At 34.3% G+C, this 15267-nt stretch overlaps 1 long non-coding RNA gene and 2 pseudogenes across 4 annotated transcripts; 1 reads left to right on the top strand and 2 right to left on the bottom strand.

Moving 5' to 3' along the window:
- Window positions 1–525: 525 nt before the first annotated feature.
- Window positions 526–1456, bottom strand: LOC125186316 (protein RADIALIS-like 5 pseudogene; annotated as a pseudogene). The gene is made up of 2 exons (XR_016130396.1): window positions 1081–1456; window positions 526–672 (listed from the first exon to the last, which is right to left on the bottom strand). The product of XR_016130396.1 is annotated as a protein RADIALIS-like 5 pseudogene (transcript).
- Window positions 1457–5578: 4122 nt separating this feature from the next.
- LOC125186318 (transcription factor RADIALIS pseudogene) lies at window positions 5579–6972 on the top strand (annotated as a pseudogene). The gene is made up of 2 exons (XR_016130386.1): window positions 5579–5944; window positions 6786–6972. The product of XR_016130386.1 is annotated as a transcription factor RADIALIS pseudogene (transcript).
- A 2540-nt stretch (window positions 6973–9512) lies between these two features.
- Window positions 9513–10749, bottom strand: LOC125191686 (uncharacterized). 2 transcript variants are annotated; one of them, XR_016130387.1, is made up of 3 exons: window positions 10600–10749; window positions 10358–10507; window positions 9513–9669 (listed from the first exon to the last, which is right to left on the bottom strand). It is a non-coding gene; the product is annotated as an uncharacterized LOC125191686 (long non-coding RNA). The 2 variants fall into 2 exon arrangements; XR_007171205.2 differs by having other exon boundaries at window positions 10358–10497.
- Between the last annotated feature and the right edge of the window lie 4518 nt (window positions 10750–15267).

Genomic DNA, 15267 nt, shown 5'->3' with positions numbered 1-15267 from the left:
AAATTTGATGAACAAAATATACTACATGCATGATTCGTCGTCGTCTTAAAATTAACCCTTTCGTTTGGAAATTTTGTTATTAGATTTGATTTTTGTTTATGTATATACTCTACCTATTTTTTTGTAATAGAATAATTTTTTTGATATACCAATTATTTATATTTTTGTAGTAACAATTAAGAGTAATTTATATATCGAATATTCGTACAAGTTTGTACTATAAAAAAGTAAGACAATCAAATCCACTAGCGCAATGTTTTCGGTCATCGGTTAGTCGGTTAACCGATGACTTTACCGAAAATGTTGAATCTCGGTTAACCGATTCGGTTCGGTTCCGGTAGCAAGGCATCGATCGGTTATCGGTTCGCTTCGGTTCGATTCCGATCGGTTAGAACCGAGAGAACCGATTAATTTCATGTTTATATAATTATTTTTATTTTTTTTACTTATATCTTGTTCGGTTAGGAACCGAACTGAACCGAGACCAACCGACCGAATACCTTGCGCTAAAATCCACCATAGAAGTAAAGAAGTAGTAGTACTCTATTATTTGAGAAGCGTGAATATTACAATTAAAAATTAGCATGCTTGCTGCGCTCCATTACTAAACAAAACAAAACAAAACGCGATTCCTGCGTTAATAACTCATTGCCCCTTCACATCTTTAGAAGCCTGCAAAAATCCAACAAAAATAAAAAAAATAAATTAGTTATTACAATTAAATCATACGTAAATGCACATCCCATGTTAACATGTAACGGTATAAAAATGCAGTTATATAAGGCAATATGAATGGTAACTTAAAATATAGTATTATGTTAATATACAAAAATATACAGTCCCATTAAAAATGACATGGTTTTCATTCTGATACATTTTAAATATTTTGGCTTGTTTTTTTTTTTTTCAAAAGATTTGTATTAAAAATTGAACACATTTAAAAAGTGGAATGAAAATATCTAAGATTGACATATAGTATGACACATGCATCCATAACAAAACATGTGAGTATATACAAAATTGGATACATTTAAAAAGCGGAAAGAAAATATCTAACAATGACATTAGTATATATAATACCTCTTTCTCTTCATCAATTGGAGGATTTCTTATACTTGGGAATGGGAACAAAGCCGGATTCGATGCGGCAGAGATCCTCTATCAGAATCTCATAGTGGCGCTTCACCTCCTCAGCCGATTTCCCGCCTCCAACGGCCCGGGCCACGTTTTGCCACCGGTCAGGAGTTTCAGTGTCGAACCGGGCCAATGCCTTCTCAAATAGCTTGTTCTCTTGTTGGGTCCATGTACCGGACCGGTGTGAGCTTAGTGAACTCGACGCCATTAAATTATTTATTTAATTAATTTGAGCACCAAAAAAACACTTAAAAAGTGTAATGGTTGGCCTCAAATTAAAAAAGAAGAGGAAGTGAAATGTGAAATGTGGGATGGTGGTAAATTGGTTGCATGCAAGCTTCTTATATAGAGAGGTTTAGGGAGTGGCCAAGTTGGGGGAATATGCAATTTTGTAAAGTTGAAATTGAATGACTCGTTTTCACTAGAGCCACATTTTCAACATATATAGTCTTTTTTGTGATATTCTTTTTAATTTTGACTCCCTATTGTAATTTTGGTTCCCTAGTCTGTTCAGCAGCCTAGTCCAGGCCATTCACGGCTCACAAAAGCCCAGATTGAGTAATTAGCTTTAATCAACTGAGCTAATAATGCACACTTTGTTTGTTTTTTTATTTTTGCGTATATCAATTTATATAAAAACACTTTAAAATTCACTTCAACCTAATCTAACTCATTTACAATGGGTCTGAGCTAAGTTGGGTCGGACTAGCTATAGATTAGCCTATTATATGGAGTATTTGACAAGTATAACTCCAATCTTTTAGTTTGGGGGTTGAGGAGTTATAGAGATATGAAGAGTCATGAGTAATAATTTGTTATATATTATAGCATGTTGGGTTACAAACTCATCCCACGTCGGATGAGTGAGGGAAGTTGTATTAGTATAATAAGTGTTATCCACCAAAGCTCGCATGGATATAGATATACTTATATTTTATTGAACTGAGTAAATTATTCATGCGTTGATTTTTTTATTATTCATGATTATATGTGTTTATTTCATAACAACTAGTATTAGAGTTTGAAATTTGAGAAAGAGAAATAACAGTCCCGCTGAAGGGTATGGGAAGACCACTCACGACGGCCATCACACGGCAGATGCAAGAAGATGTAGCGACAAAACTTTAACTTGAATTCGTTAAATTTGACCAAATAACATTTAAAAGGTTTTCAACTCAGCCTGAAAAACTACTGAAGTCATCTCACAAGAGCATGACTTTTCTAATTTTGGAAACTTATTTTTATTTTATTTTATTTTATTAATATGGTGACAGGAGGTATGTTGGTCGTGGTTTTGGTGTTCGTTTCTTTTGTGTCTTTGCTTGTTGGCTTTGGGTTTGTTCTAGTTTGGTGATTTTATTGTCTGTTTTTTGGTTGGGTTGAAACTTTTTGCTCATCGCTTTTGGTGGTTTGAGCCTTTTTTTCAATAAAAAAAAATGTGGTGAGATTCATTTTCCACCAACAATACACTACTTACTCTCTCCGTTTCACTATAGTTGAGGCAGAGCTTTTGGGCACGGAGTCTAAGAAAGGGATGTTGAGTGTGTTAAATAAATAGATAAAAAAGTAAGAGAGAGGAAAAAGTAGAGAGAATAAAGTAAGAGAGAGTAAAGTAAAAAAGAAAAAAAAAAGTTATTATATATGAAAATGACTCAACTATGAAAAAACTTTCTGAAATGGAAAAATGATTCAACTATAGTGAAACGGAGGGAATACTTATGTCTCCCTTTTTCATTTTATGTATTAAAATTCGTATCAAACTAAAAGTGTATATTCTCGTGGAACGAGAGACTAATTAATTTGTTGGTGAATATGGACCAAAACTCTGTCGTCATATTCTTTCTTGTGGTACACACGACTATTCCAATCGTATCATATCAATTTTATTATTGGACACTAGCAAACATATCGCAACCTATGAATATTCATTAATTGAAACGAAATTAAGCTTCCACGACACCAACCTTCCTTTAAAGTTTTGCCATTTCGAATCTCATTCCTTCTTTTCTAGCTACTTAACTAATCTCCTATTAAAATCATCTTTTCACCAATTTTCAACATCCAATTCCAATCATCGTATACAAGACTTGTTTTAATTTCATAAACCCCATAAGGTTTTCTTCATCTTCAAAATTCAACAAGTTTAATTACGAGTACATTCCGTATAGCTTTATTTAATTAAGAATTCTGACTGAATAATCTAAGATATTTTCTCTAGATTAAAAATATAAAAACAAAGGACCTTAATGAGATTCTTACAAGTTGAAAAAAATTGGACCATCCTACGAAATTCTGGAGAGTGATAGCCAGATTCAAATTCAGTATATATGCATGCACACATGTTGCAATAACTTTTGAAAAAATGGAATTTGTAAGACGTAGTTAATGTTGTATCTACAAATTCTTGTGAAAGTTCACCTTTTTATAGATTCCTTTTCCTGTCAATACGCAAAAGTAACTTTCATATAATCATTGGTGATAGCCCCAAATTCCTATCGCATATTTAATTTGTAGCAACTGGTAATATTCCCCTCTCAACAACATAAATTAGCAAGAAATGAACGATTGCTGTTTGCGGTCAAAGTTTTCCAAATATGTACTATAATTTTCTGATTCTCTCTTATGATGAGATGTTGATTTTTTTCGACATGATCATGCATATATAGTAGTTCTCCATAAGTTAGTAGTAGATTGTTTTGATCATTATGCAATAATAAGGCAACCAAAATATTAGTCAAATCTTAATTAACAGACGTTTCTTGTTAGGGGATTAATGTTGTGTGGATTCTCGAGATTTAATGAGAGAGAAAGGGTTGCACTTTGTTGAATATTCTTTTTTCAAGTAGCATTATTTTCAACCTGCACTTTCGGTGTAGCAGCATTAGTTTATGATTAGTGTGTGTAATGCATATTCAATTTCTTGAAGCCTTGTTATATGTGAGCACATTTTAAACGTGGATATATAAATAAGATCAAGGACATTCAAAATCAAGATTTAATTGCTTGGTACTTCAAAATTGTTTGTAATTATTCATAAACAAATTTTGGGATTTGTTAGTTATTACAACCAGAGAAAGAAAACAAAACCCATCTTGGTCCATAGACACCCAAAAAACATCTTATCTTACACGTACCTTTTGCAATATTCCACACAGAGAGAGAGAGAGAGAGAGAGAGAGAGAGAGAGAGATGCTTATAGTAGTTTGGAGTAAATACGTATACAGTTGATTCTGTTGCACATCAAGAATATCACATACTATAAAAAAAGTAGAATGAAATTTAATGTGTTTCCTTTCCTCTAAATAAGGATCAATTGCTATAACTTCCAAGTCATTCCATACCTCAATATAATGCTATAAACAAACAAATCATTCAACACAATGTTCCTTAATAAGTAACACTTAATTAGACACAAAAAATAAATCATGTTTCTACTCTTAATTTTCTATCCATGTTTATCTCGGCTAATGAAAAATTATTTCTAAATTAACATTGCGGCTTTGGGCTGCTACTAACCTCCAAAATCTAATTTTATTATCTCTATGGCTCTATAAGGTGGTAGAATGAATATATTCAACACTACAAAATGTATCAACATTTTGGAAGAAATTGAGGCCCCTCCAAGGCCTGGCAGTCCAAACATCACAGATCTTTTTCTGCACTAAAATGGAGATAAGATTATTTATTTTATTATGTCGAAAAAATATGGAAATTTTCGATGCCATGTTCACACTACAAAACTATTACAATCATTGTACCGAACTTTGCTGGATTTCTAGAAATGAAAAATTCAAGAACATAAAGTGAAATGAATGCCTCATAATTCATCTATGATCAATTCTACACTAGTTTTTGAGAAACAAATTGCATGCAAGTACATTCCATTTTAAGAAACTCTTGCAATAGTTGGTATGGTTTTAGACCCTCACAATGTTTTAGATAAGCCCACTCTTCTTTCACTCTTTTAAAGCTTGAAGATATGTGATGTTTGTCTTGGCAAAGTTTGCTGTCAATGTACCATATAATTTGATTTTGTATTTTGCCTGGTGGGAAGTGAGTACAATGCAAATAAACAAACAAATTAAGACCCATGCATGATGGTGTAAGAATTCACATTTTGTATAACATTTTTCTTGAAATAATAAGTATGTGAAGCCACATTATTACACTTGATGTAAGAAGATGCTATCCATAATTTGTGATCAAAGCTAGGCACAAAAAAGGTGTAATCAATTAAGAGGAGGGATGACATTATATATTCTCTTACAATATATGCATATTCTTAAAGGTTATGATGGTCTTGTGTCTTGCTTCATTTGTGGTTATTAGCTAGACAAATCACTTAAATTCTTCAACATTTCCAAGTTTATAGGCCAGCTGTATCAACACACCAACCCACCTCATCCCACCCCCTTACCATATGAAGCTTATAAAAAGCTCCATACCATTTCCCACTCTCTCAGCAAAAAGATTACCACTTGACCTCTTTGTTTTCTTGCTTCTTTGTATTGCCAATTTTTTTTGAATTCATCACTTGTCCATTCCTAAACAAAATGGCCTCGACCTCAATCTCGCACTCGGGCAATAGCAGCAAATGGTCTGCCCAAGAAAACAAGGCCTTCGAGAAGGCTTTGGCCATTTATGACCAAGATACCTCTGACCGTTGGGTTAACGTTGCCCGGGCCATTGGGGGTCGGACGCCAGAGGAGGTGAAGAGGCATTATGACATCCTTGTTGAGGATATCAAATACATTGAGAGTGGGAAAGTCCCATTCCCAAACTATCGAACCACAAGATGAACGGGTTTAAGGTATCTATAATCAGTCTCGTATTTTGTGTTATCAGTATGTTTTGTGTGTCTCTTATTTGACCACATTGATAGATAGAGTAAAGTGAAATTGGCATTTTCTCCATCATTGATAATTAATGAACTTGGTTGGTGATAGTGAACATAAGTAATTGATTTTGTATGTAAATAATTAGATAAAAAAACTAGTATGCTGTTATTAATAATTTGTGCTCATGGACACTAAGGCAAGTAGGCCTTCATGTCATGACCATGCACATACTTTTTTTATTTATAGTATTCATAAATAAGATTCATTGAATTCCAAAAAGGGCCTTTTTCTGGAAACCCCCTCCCCAAGAATACACTTATTTCCCATTCAATTAACCTAAAATCTTGGAATTGGATTCTTGTGGTGTTGAAGTACTTTAGAAATAATTTGTTCCAACAAAGCTTACTCACGTGCAGTGCAATTTTGGTTTTTATTTAGTGTTTTATGACACAATTGAAGCATGTTCTTAGTTTTTTCCTTGCATGAATTCTCGATTCCATGCATGCAGAATACCCCCTCCGTCCGCCATTAGGAGTCTCATTCAATGACGACACGAGTTTTAAGAAATGTTAAGAAAAGTGGGTAGAAAAAAGTTAATGGAATATGAATCTCACTTGTATATATTAGTTTTAAATAAAATGTGAGTGAAATGAGTTAGGTGGAAGTGAGACTCTAGTACCATTTATGGTAAAAGTGAACCGGGACTTCTATTCGTTGACGGACTAAATAGAAAAACAGGAGTCTTATTTGTGGACAGAGGGAGTATGTACGTATAATAATTGGTACTTTGGTAATAATATTTGTGTGACGCAGGTAATATGAAGAGACTGAATAAGAGATGGAAGAAGCCAACCTATCAAATTGAAGCAATTATATATACGTATTAAGTTACATATTTTTGTACTATTGAGGATCCCCCAATATAGTGGAATACACCCTACGGCGGATGCATATGATTTTAATGCTGATGGTCCAAATTAATATTATCAATTGTTGCATATTTTTAGTGTCAATGATCCAAAAAAAGGCACGACATGGACAGTACAGAGCTAAAAGATAAATAATTTTAAAATGAGCAATATAAATTAAAGTATACTAGTATCAACAATAAAATAAAAGAATATAGATTTTTTAATGACCATCTGCACTACAAAGTTACTTTATTTGTTAATTGATGTATCAATACTATATATATGTGATAGTAATAACGAAAATGGGTGGGGGTTCCAAGGGACTCCCATGCCCCAACGTGGGTCCGCCAATGAATACACCTATAGGCTATGAATAGGATACTCATTCCATCTTTCTACTCACCAATTCGCCGCATTAGCATTCCATATCTTTCTCTACTTTCTCATTGTCGAAGCTTTGTTCTCGCCTCCTCTAGTTCACAAGAGCTTGTTCAGTTTCTGCTGTAAGTTTTGTGTCTCACATATGTGACAGAATTCTAAATAGAATTAGATTTTAGTATAATACATTATTTGGTATAAGACACATTTTACCCTAATTAATTGACTATCAATTAATTATTGTCACATATCAATTAATTAAATAATCATGTTATATTTCTCCAAAGAGAATATATGTTCATATATATATATGGTACGATTGATTGCCAATGATTGAAAAAGATTGATTATATAATCTTTTTATGGAATGAATATTCATTCCCTTGGCCATCAAGTAAAGAAACATGTGTATATATTATTAAGATTTGATTAGAATTGATTGTGATCAATTAGTAATATTAATAGACGGAAGATTATATTCTTGGTCAATAAGAAACATATTTACTAATTATTTTGGGCCTCTTTGATGGAAAGGGCTTTTAGGGTTTGATAATTAGGGTTTGTCCTCTCTCTGCCTATAAATACAAGTGTGGTGATCCCATCAAATCACACACATTAAGAGAACACATAAACCAGGGAAAGAGAGAGAAATAAATCCTTGGAGTTGCGCCACTACGCCGGAAAAGGTTCAAGGAAATCGTCTCCTCCTTCCTCAATCGCTTCCGCTCTGGATCGCAAAGGTATATCTCGATCCTATTATGCTTATGGTTTACGTGATACCACATGTAGGACATTATTTATCATCATATATTCAAGATTACATAATTGAATAATCGAAAGCTTTGTGTCCCACATGTTCGCCAAGTGGGAGAATGTAAGTTTTGTGTCTCACATATGTGACGGAATCCTAAATAGAATTGGATTTTAGTATAATACTCCCTCCGTCCCGCTTTAGGAGTCCCGGTTGAGTCGGACACATGTTTTAAGAAAAAAGTATTTGAGTGTGTAATAAATAAATATTGTAGTAAATGTTGGGACCCACTTTTAATTGAGTGTCCAATAAATAAATGTTGTAGTGGATGTTGGGACCACCCACTTTTAACAGTTTTTTATTAGTTGTAGTGGATATTGAGACCCACTTTTAATATTTATTTATTAGTTGTAGTGGATGTTGGGACCCACTTTTAACACTTTCAAAACTTTGTAGGCATTTTTTTATTAATTTATCTCAACCGAGACTCCTAAAGCGGGATGCCCAAAATTGATCAACCGAGACTCCTAAAGCGGGACGGAGGAAGTACATTATTTGGTATAAGACACATTTTACCCTAATTAATTGACTATCAATTAATTATTGTCACATATCAATTAATTAAATAATCATGTTATATTTCTCCAAAGAGAATATATGTTCATATATATATATGGTACGATTGATTGCCAATGATTGAAAAAGATTGATTATATAATCTTTTTATGGAATGAATATTCATTCCCTTGGCCATCAAGTAAACAAAAATGTGTATATATTATTACGATTTGATTAGAATTGATTGTGATCAATTAGTAATATTAATAGACGGAAGATTATATTCTTGGTCAATAAGAAACATATTTACTAATTAATTTGGGCCTCTTTGATGGAAAGGGCTTTTAGGGTTTGATAATTAGGGTTTGTCCTCTCTCTGCCTATAAATACAAGTGTGGTGATCCCATCAAATCACACACATTAAGAGAACACATAAACGAGGGAAATAGAGAGAAATAAATCCTTGGAGTTGCGCCACTACGCCGGGAAAGGTTCAAGAAAATCGTCACTTCCTTCCTCAATCGCTTCCGCTATGGATCGCCAAGGTATATCTCGATCCTATTATGCTTATGGTTTACGTGAAATACATGTTGTTCGAAGATCTTGCTTTATTTATATTCAATTATGTAATCTTGAATATATGATGATAAATAATTTCCTACATGAGTGAGGTAAAATAACAAAAGTTTATAATCAAATCAAGTGAAAATCAGGTTAAGAAATTAATCAGTATATATTCTGATTATATTATGTTTATTTTGCAATCACCAAAGTGAGGTAAAATAAGAAGAGTGTAACACCCCGACTTTTATTACCCCAAGACTTAGAACATCGATCTATATATATATAAGTTTCGCGTCTAAATATTTTTTTTTTACTTCTCGTTATGACTAATCGTTGTGGAGTATATTTTGAGTAGTGAACAAAAATAGTAATATTCAATATAAATGTTTGCTCTAATAAAAGTCCGTTTGTGAAGACCGAGTTTCAAATAAAAGTCCGTACACGAGTTCAACGTTTAAGTAAAGATTAATTAAAAATAAAATACTCTCCATGCCCTTCGGATCTTGCTCAATAGTCACGCCTTGAATCCCGATACCTACACGAATGGATAAGAAGCGTGTTAAATCAAGACGAGACGATCGACGAAATCAAATCACATCAAACACGCAAATCAAACGGCGGCTCACGTTTTCCAATTGACGGCTCACGTCTTTTTAAGTGACGAGACATAATATTCTTGCCATTTTAGGAAAAAGAGATGTTTGACAAGACAACTTGCCTCATTTGGCAAAAAGTCCCTACCCTTTGGACAATACATTTCCTCCTTGAATCAAGTTTATGACCAAGCATTCCCATGCACCCATTTTCTCTATAAATACCACTCCATCTCCCCTCTTGATCCTTTTGTTCAACCATAAAAATTCTCTAAACAAAATTCTATCAAAATGAGGATGCATATAAGTGTTTGAAGAAGAGGAGTCCATTTTCCTACTCACTATCATTCTTCTCTTCATTTTCTCAAGGTAATTCTACTAATAACTATTCTTGCTACATAGCCATTTTCATAATCATCCAAGCATGAACATTAGGAAATTTACATATTAACACCATATTATTTTTGTATGCTTTTCCCCTTAATGGTTCTCCATAGCAATCATGCATATGATCTTTTTAGAATAGATTTTTGCATCAACTAATGAAAGCCAAGACATGAAATCATTTAAGAAATGTCCAAGTTCTTAGACAACCACATCTTACAATAATAGCGATCTTGGAAAGCTTACCTCGTGAGTGAAGAAGCTGCCGGATTCCGGAGATTCTGCCCGGCAGCGGCGACAGTAGTCCGGCGACTTTCCGGCAGCATTCCGGCGGCTGTCCGGCGATTCGTGACGAAATTAATCTCTTTTGACCACCTTTTCACGATCTATCCAAATCTTCACATTTCAAGACTTAATTGTTAGTCCTAAGCCTTCAATTTAAGAAAATAAAGAAGAAGAGAAAGAAGGAGAAATGGGGGAATTCCTACCTCTCTCGGTCGACGGCGATGAGACCGCCGTGTACCCAGCGGCGACGGCGGCAGCGGCCCACCAGCGACAGCAGCAGCGGCCCGACGGCGACGGTGGAGGTGGTGGTTCGTGGCCGAGGGAGAGAGAGAGACCGAGAGAGAGAGGTTGGGAGAAGGAGGCGCCTCTCTCTTTTTTTTTTATCTTTTCTTCTGGATTGGTGGAGTGTATAGGGTTTTCTAATTTATTTGGGTATTGGGCCTCCCCTTTGGGCCAAGTAATTAATTTAGTAAGATGGTCTCTTATTTATTCTATTATGGGCCGAGAATTTAGAGGAAATGAGAATTTTGGGCTTTGAAGCATAAGTAATAAAATGAACCTCTTAATTTTGGATTAATATTTCTTGAAATGTTTGAAGCTTTTAAATAATTAATCTTATGATTAATTAATATCTTGCCCTCCTTACTTAATTAATTTCTTGAAGTTAAGAATGTAGGAGCTAAATGAACCATCTCCCAAGTAATAAATTTTAAGGTCTCTTATGAAATAGAGATCCACTTTTTAAGTGGAATGAAGTTATCTTGATCGAACCCCGAACGTAGGACGCATACTACATGTAGGATCATTTCATGTCATGCACCTTATGTATGTTCATAAAAACTAATTTAAATCATTATACTCTTTCAAGAAGGGCGTGTTCGCGGAGTTTGATTACTCAAGGTCGAGCTTTTGTAGAGTTTTACTTGGAAGCTTTGAGGTGGGCTTTATATCCAATACATTAAGTGTGGATAAAGTTATCAAATATATGAAATGATTTTTGTTTGATAAAATCGCACTTATTTTTTTTCAAATGTTATCGTGCCATAAATTATTTGTTTTATGATGCCTATCTGCTTGGCGATGCCAAATGAATGAATGAATGAAACGAATTCGGCTCCAATAGGACCAAGATCCTATTCGAGTTAGTGTACACAAAGGAATGGACCGTGAGTCATCGTAAGGGTTGACCGGTCAATGTGATCGTGGAAGGTGGCCACCTTCCCGACACACAATGAACTATCAGATATGGCGGATTGATGGAATGAACTTAGCTTGATCAAGCGAACTTTATGAAAATGAACTTAGTAAGCTCGGGCCTTTAAGAAAAACCCCCGTGTGTTACTGTGATGGCATGATAATAACTTTTTCTTATCTGTGTATCTTTCGACAATGTGTTCACTGAGTACCCCGTACTCAGCCCTGCATGTATTTCTAAATGTGGAGGTTGAGCAAGTGATGAACTGGTGGCTGAGTGGAGTTGGTGGTCGTCTCATCTCTTTTGTAGGATTTTCGTGGCATGTGTCTTCATACATATGACCATACGGTTACAACTCCTTCCGCTGTGCTTATGTTTTACTCCCTCCGTCCCGGAGTATTAGACTCACTTATTTTGGGCACATGATTTAAGAAATTGATATTTAAATAATTAAAGTGGAGAGAGTAAAGTATGAGAGAGGGAAAAAGTAGGGGAGAGAAGAGAGAAAAAAGTAGGTGGAGAATAAAATAAGATAGATGCTTTTTGCTAAAAAAGGAAATGAGTCTAATATGTTGGGACATCCCAAAAAGGAAAGTTGGTCTAATACCTTGGGATGGAGGGAGTAGTATTTTGTACTAATGGGTCATAGGAAAAATGATCAGTAACGAGTGACCTATGTTAAACACTCTTTTAAATCCTCATGATCTTTCGTTGTCTTGTGAACCTCTTTTATCTTATGAAGAGTACTTGCATGTCTTATTGTAAATTCTTTCGTCCCCTTTCTATCCCCTCTTCTTAATTCCCTCCCCTAGTCATGATTTACCGAGCAATGCTATCCTTAGCAAGGCGCGGTCGTGACAAAGAGTTTATAATCAAGTTAATATGAAGATCTATGTATGCAATTAATCATCATGCTTGTTGTGGCTATTCATTATCTAAATAGTTTGTTTGTCATAAAAGGTCTAGATTCCCAAAGGAAATAGTCTTTGCGACATAATGAACACTAATGGAGTTAATAATTTAAATTGGTGTCGATTACCCAAAGGTAATGCCAATTTATTATTACTCAATTATTGAACTAAGATATGGATATTAAAAGCATGATTTTTATTATTGTATGAAGACTACCCAAAGGAGTTTTCATAATTGCCTCATGATATGGGTTTTCAAATTAATGTTCGTGTTATTATTCAAAGCTTTTATATGTGAGCATTCATTTCTTAATTGCTCCTATAATGTAAAAACATATATTTTTTGCTACTAGTATGTTTACCTCAAACGTTCCCCAACTTAATGGAACTAACTTCGTTGAATGGAAAGAGAAACTTAAGTTCACTTTTGGAGTAATGGACTTGGACTTAACACTGTTGAATGATAAGCCAATTATCTTATGATCAAAGTAGTTTGGCTGATTGCCATAATGTTTGGGAAAAATCTAACAGGACTAAGTTTACAGTTCATTAGAATGTCCGTTGTAAATAAAGTCTCTCAGCGACTTACATTGCAAAAGAATGTTTGTAGAATGTTGAGGATCGCTTCACAACTGTATATAAATTCTCTTGCAGAAAAAACTTATGAAGGGTCTCATAAGCATGCAATATGATGACTGTACGAGCATGTGATGAACATAAATAACATCTCTTCTAAACTGGAAAAGTTAGGATCACAGGTGGATGAAGATTTCTTTGTCCAATTCATCCTAACTTTCTTACCTCCTTAATATAGACCATTCCAAATTGATTCACTATAAAAGATTAGTGGACTCTTAAAGAATAGGAAAACGCATTGGTCTAGGAAGAGCATAAGATGAAGAAGTATGGAATAGATGCATCTCATGCTCACATTGCATCGGAAGGAGCGTCTAAAGGATAATATTTAGTCGAATTTATCATTCTTATGGCATAAAGGAACTGGATCATATTTCTAGTGCAAGAATTAAGAGGCTTATAAAGGATAATATTCATTCGAATTTAGACTTTACAAGCATTACCGTTTGTATGGATTGTATTAAATGTAAACAAACCAAACACAATACTAAAAATGCCACAAAAAGCAATGAGCTCCTCAAAATTATACATACAGATATTTGCGGACCTTTTGATGTCTCGACTTTTGGTGGAGAAAAATATTTTATCACCTTTATTGACTATTTTTCCGCGTTATGGATTTATTTATTGCAAGAAAAATCTCAAGCACAGTTGAACATTTTATGACTGAGGTTGAAAGACAATTAAATAGAAAGGTGAAAATTATTCGATCTAGATGTGGTGAATTTTATGGTCGTACCTCTAAAATAAGTCAATTACATGGACCTTTTGCCAAATACTTAGAAAAGCATGGCATTTATGCTTAATATACTATGCCAAGTACGCCTCAGCAGAATGATGTTGTTGAGAGACTAAACCGAATTCTCATGGAAATGGTTAGAAGAATGTTAATTCTACCTTACCTATATTGTTGTGAATTTATGCTCTTAGAACCGCTATTTATGTATTAAACCAGATTTCTAGTAAGGTTGTACCAAAGACTCTCTTATGAACTTTGGACAGGTAGAAAACTCAGTTTGCAGCACCTTCATGTTTGGGGCTGTCCAGCGGAAACTAGAGTATACTCTTCGCAAGAAAAGAAATTGGATTGTAGGCAGTTAGTGGTTACTTTATGGGTTACCAGAAAAATCCAAAGGATATAGGTTTTATTGTCCTAATGATAGCATGAGAATTGTGGAAACTGGAAATATATTATTCTTTGAGAATGGTGAGATCAGTGGGAGTTCTAACACTCGTAATGCGGTCATTAATGAAATAAGGGTATAACATTCTTCCCTAATTTCCTCAAGAATTAAGTGTACTAAATATTGTTGAACAACCTAACAATATTTGAATGACCAACCACTTAACGATGATGCCAAAGTCATTGAACATGGGTGTGGAAGAAGCATCTACAGAAGTGTCATTAAGGCGTTCTCAACGAGAACGAAGGCCGGCCATTTTTTATGACCGCATGGTATATCTCTAAGAATCTGAATGTGGCATAGAAACACATACCAGTCCAGATTCATATTCACTAGCCATTAAGCGTAATAATTCTAATAAATGGATAGATGCCATAATAGAAGAGTTAAAATCTATGGATTAAAGTCTGGGACCTTGTCGAATTACCCGATAAACAAAAGTGTATTGGGTGTAATTGGGTCTTCAAGACCAAATTCAACATAAATGGTTTAATCTATCGATTTAAAGCCAAACTTGTTGCCAAAGGTTATACTCAGAAAAGATAGCATTGATTATAAAGACACTTTCTCTAATGTATCAAAGAAGGACTCACTTAGAATCATTTTGGCACTTGTAGCCTATTTTGACTTGGAGCTGCATCAAATGGATGTGAAAATAGCTTTTCTAAATGATGATTTGGAAGAAGAAGTCTACATGAAACAACTTGAATACTTCATTAAGAAAGAGAATGAAAATTTAGGCTGCAAACTTAAGACATCAATTTATGGACTGAAACAGGCTTCTCGACAATGGTATTTTAAAATCCATGACACTATTAGTGCTTTTGATTTTAAAGAAAACACTGCTTATCGGTGTATATACCTCGAGGTTAGTGGGAGCAAGTTCATATTTTTGGTTTTGTATGTTGATGATATATTGCTTGCTAGTAGTGACCTTGGATTACT

This window comes from Salvia hispanica, chromosome 5, assembly GCF_029641045.1.
Source record: "Salvia hispanica isolate PSC_SH4W2 chromosome 5, Shi_PSC_v1, whole genome shotgun sequence".
Taxonomy (NCBI): Eukaryota; Viridiplantae; Streptophyta; class Magnoliopsida; order Lamiales; family Lamiaceae; genus Salvia; species Salvia hispanica.
Note: the sequence above shows the minus strand (reverse complement) of the source record. Positions and strands in the feature narration are given on the sequence as shown.